Source organism: Phyllobates terribilis, unplaced genomic scaffold (genome assembly GCF_046119375.1).
Source record: "Phyllobates terribilis strain yellow unplaced genomic scaffold, ASM4611937v1 Scaffold_20__1_contigs__length_20440879, whole genome shotgun sequence".
NCBI classification, from domain to species: domain Eukaryota; kingdom Metazoa; phylum Chordata; class Amphibia; order Anura; family Dendrobatidae; genus Phyllobates; species Phyllobates terribilis.
In genome coordinates this window covers 3,204,266-3,209,106 of record NW_027362780.1, presented here as the reverse complement: position 1 = coordinate 3,209,106, position 4,841 = coordinate 3,204,266, and positions in this window count along the sequence as shown.

Sequence of the window (4,841 nt, the reverse complement as noted above, 5' to 3'; positions counted from 1 at the left end):
GAAGAGTTCCGAAGCATTTTTAAACTTCAGCGGAATTCTGAGAACATTGGAAGGGTTCGGAAGCATTTTTAAACTTCAGCAGAATTCCGAGAGCAATGGAAAAGTTCAAAAGCATTTTTAAACTTCAGCGGAAATCTGAGAACAATGGAAGAGTTTTGAAGCATTTTTGAATGTCAGCGGAATTCCAAGAACAATGGAAGAGTTCGGAAGCATTTTTAAACGTCAGCAGAATTCCGAGAACAATGGAAGAGTTCCAAATAATTTATAAACATCAGCAGAATTCCGAGAACAATGGAAAAGCTCCGAAGCATTTTTAAATGTCAGCGGAATTCCGAGAACAATGGAAGAGTTCTGAAGCATTTTTATGCATCAGCAAAATTCCGAGAACAATGGAAGTGTTCCGAAGCATTTTTACACTTCAGCGGAATTCCGAGAACAATGGAAGAGTTCTGAAGCATTTTTATGCATCAGCAAAATTCCGAGAACAATGGAAGAGTTCCGAAGCATTTTTACACTTCAGCGGAATTCCGAGAACAATGGGAGTGTTCTGAAGCATTTTTAAACGTCAGCAGAATTCCGAGAACACTGGAAGAGTTCCAAAGAATTTATAAACGTCAGCAGAATTCCGAGAACAATTGGAAAGTTCCAAAGCATTTTTAAATGTCAGCTTATTTCTGAGAACAATGGAAGAGTTCCGAAGCATTTTTAAACTTCAGCGGAATTCCGAGAACAATGGGAGTGTTCTGAAGCATTTTTAAACTTCAGCAGAATTTCGAGAACAATGGAAGAGTTCCAAAGCATTTTTAAACTACAGCAGAATTCTGAGAAATATTGAAGAGTTGCGAACCATTTTTAAATGTCAGCAGAATTCCGAGAACAATGGAAGAGTTCGGAACCATTTTTAAACGCCAGCAGAATTCCGAGAACAATGGAAGAGTTCAGAAGCATTTTTAAACTTCAGCGGAATTCCAAGAACAATGGAAGAGTTCGGAAGCATTTTTAAACGTCAGCAGAATTCCGAGAACAATGGAAGAGTTCCGAAGCATTTTTAAACTTCAGCAGAATTCCGAGTACAATGGAAAAGTTCCAAAGCATTTTTAAACTTCACCAGTATTCCGAGAGCAATTGAAAAGTTCAAAAGCATTTTTAAACTTCAGCGGAATACCGAGAACAATGGAAGAGTTACGAAGCATTTTTAAACTTCAGTGGAATTACGAGAACAATGGGAGTGTTCTGAAGCATTTTTAAACGTCAGCATAATTCCGAGAACAATGGAAGAGTTCCAAAGCATTTATAAACATCAGCAGAATTCCGAGAACAAAGGAAAAGTTCCGAAGCATTTTTAAATGTCAGCAGAATTCCGAGAACAATGGAAGAGTTCCGAACCATTTTTAAACGTCAGCAGAATTCCGAGAACAATGGAAGAGTTGCGAACCATTTTTAAACGCCAGCAGAATTCCGAGAACAATGGAAGAGTTCCAGAGCATTTTTAAACATCAGTAAAATTCCGAGAACAAAGGAAGAGGTCCGAAGCATTTTTAAACTTCAGCGGGATACCGAGAAAAATGGAAGAGTTCCGAAGCATTTTTACACTACAGCGGAATACCGAGAGCAATGAAAGTGTTCTGAAGCATTTTTAAACGCCAGCAGAATTCCGAGAACAATGGAAGAGTTCCAAAGCATTAGTAAACGTCAGCAGAATTCCGAGAACAAAGGAAAAGTTCCGAAGCATTTTTAATTGTCAGCGGAATTCTGAGAACAATGGAAGAGTTCCGAAGCATTTTTAGACTTCAGCGGAATTCTGAGAACAATGGAAGAGTTCGGATGCATTTTTAAACTTCAGCAGAATTCCGAGAGCAATGGAAAAGTTCAAAAGCATTTTTAAACTTCAGCAGAATTCCGAGAACAATGGAAGAGTTCCAAAGAATTTTTAAACTACAGCAGAATTCTGAGAACAATTGAAGAGTTCCAAACCATTTTTAAACGCGAGCAGAATTCTGAGAAAAATGGAAGAGTTCCAAAGCATTTTTACACTACAGCGGAATTCCGAGCGCAATGGGAGTGTTCTGAAGCATTTTTAAACGTCAGCAGAATTCCAAGAACAATGCAAGAGTTCCAAAGCATTAATAAACGTCAGCAGAATTCCGAGAACAAAGGAAAAGTTCCGAAGCATTATTAAATGTCATCGGAATTTCGAGAACAATGGAAGAGTTCCGAAGCATTTTTAAACTTCAGCGGAATTCTGAGAACACTGGAAGGGTTCGGAAGCATTTTTAAACTTCACCAGAATTCTGAGAACAATGGTAAAGTTCCAAAGCATTTTTAAACTTCAGCAGAATTCAGAGAGCAATGGAAAAGTTCAAAAGCATTTCTAAACTTCAGCGGAATTCCAAGAACAATGGAAGAGTTCCAAAGCATTTTTAAACTACAGCAGAATTCTGAGAATAATTGAAGAGTTCCGAAACATTTTTAAACGTCAGCAGAATTCCGAGAACAATGGAAGAGTTCGGAACCATTTTTAAACGCCAGCAGAATTCCGAGAACAATGGAAGAGTTCCGAAGCATTTTTAAACATCAGCAAAATTCCGAGAACAATGGAAGAGGTCCGAAGCATTTTTAAACTTCAGCGGAATTCCAAGAGCAATGGGAGTGTTCTGAAGCATTTTTAAACGTCAGCAGAATTCCGAGAACAATGGAAGAGTTCCAAAGCATAAATAAACGTCAGCAGAATTGCGAGAACAAAGGAAAAGTTCCGAAGCATTTTTAAATGTCAGCGGAATTCCGAGAACAATGGAAGAGTTCCGAAGCATTTTTAAACTTCAGCGGAATTCTGAGAACAATGGAAGGGTTCGGAAGCATTTTTAAACTTCAGCAGAATTCCGAGAGCAATGGAAAAGTTCAAAAGCATTTTTAAACTTCAGCGGAAATCTGAGAACAATGGAAGAGTTTTGAAGCATTTTTGAATGTCAGCAGAATTCCAAGAACAATGGAAGAGTTCGGAAGCATTTTTAAACGTCAGCAGAATTCCGAGAACAATGGAAGAGTTCCAAATCATTTATAAACATCAGCAGAATTCCGAGAACAATGGAAAAGCTCCGAAGCATTTTTAAATGTCAGCGCAATTCCGAGAACAATGGAAGAGTTCCAAAGCATAAATAAACGTCAGCAGAATTGCGAGAACAAAGGAAAAGTTCCGAAGCATTTTTAAATGTCAGCGGAATTCCGAGAACAATGGAAGAGTTCCGAAGCATTTTTAAACTTCAGCGGAATTCCAAGAGCAATGGGAGTGTTCTGAAGCATTTTTAAACGTCAGCAGAATTCCAAGAACAATGGAAGAGTTCCAAAGCATAAATAAACGTCAGCAGAATTGCGAGAACAAAGGAAAAGTTCCGAAGCATTTTTAAATGTCAGCGGAATTCCGAGAACAATGGAAGAGTTCCGAAGCATTTTTAAACTTCAGCGGAATTCTGAGAACAATGGAAGGGTTCGGAAGCATTTTTAAACTTCAGCAGAATTCCGAGAGCAATGGAAAAGTTCAAAAGCATTTTTAAACTTCAGCGGAAATCTGAGAACAATGGAAGAGTTTTGAAGCATTTTTGAATGTCAGCGGAATTCCAAGAACAATGGAAGAGTTCGGAAGCATTTTTAAACGTCAGCAGAATTCCGAGAACAATGGAAGAGTTCCAAATCATTTATAAACATCAGCAGAATTCCGAGAACAATGGAAAAGCTCCGAAGCATTTTTAAATGTCAGCGGAATTCCGAGAACAATGGAAGAGTTCTGAAGCATTTTTATACATCAGCAAAATTCCGAGAACAATGGAAGAGGTCCGAAGCATTTTTAAACTTCAGCGGAATACCGAGAAAAATGGAAGAGTTCCGAAGCATTTTTACACTTCAGCGGAATTCCGAGAACAATGGGAGTGTTCTGAAGCATTTTTAAACGTCAGCAGAATTCCGAGAACACTGGAAGAGTTCCAAAGAATTTATAAACGTCAGCAGAATTCCGAGAACAATGGGAAAGTTCCAAAGCATTTTTAAATGTCAGCTTATTTCTGAGAACAATGGAAGAGTTCCGAAGCATTTTTACACTACAGCGGAATACCGAGAGCAATGAAAGTGTTCTGAAGCATTTTTAAACGCCAGCAGAATTCCGAGAACAATGGAAGAGTTCCAAAGCATTAGTAAACGTCAGCAGAATTCCGAGAACAAAGGAAAAGTTCCGAAGCATTTTTAATTGTCAGCGGAATTCTGAGAACAATGGAAGAGTTCCGAAGTATTTTTAGACTTCAGCGGAATTCTGAGAACAATGGAAGAGTTCGGATGCATTTTTAAACTTCAGCAGAATTCCGAGAGCAATGGAAAAGTTCAAAAGCATTTTTAAACTTCAGCAGAATTCCGAGAACAATGGAAGAGTTCCAAAGAATTTTTAAACTACAGCAGAATTCTGAGAACAATTGAAGAGTTCCAAACCATTTTTAAACGCGAGCAGAATTCTGAGAAAAATGGAAGAGTTCCAAAGCATTTTTACACTACAGCGGAATTCCGAGCGCAATGGGAGTGTTCTGAAGCATTTTTAAACGTCAGCAGAATTCCAAGAACAATGCAAGAGTTCCAAAGCATTAATAAACGTCAGCAGAGTTCCGAGAACAAAGGAAAAGTTCCGAAGCATTATTAAATGTCATCGGAATTTCGAGAACAATGGAAGAGTTCCGAAGCATTTTTAAACTTCAGCGGAATTCTGAGAACACTGGAAGGGTTCGGAAGCATTTTTAAACTTCACCAGAATTCTGAGAACAATGGTAAAGTTCCAAAGCATTTTTAAACTTCAGCAGAATTCA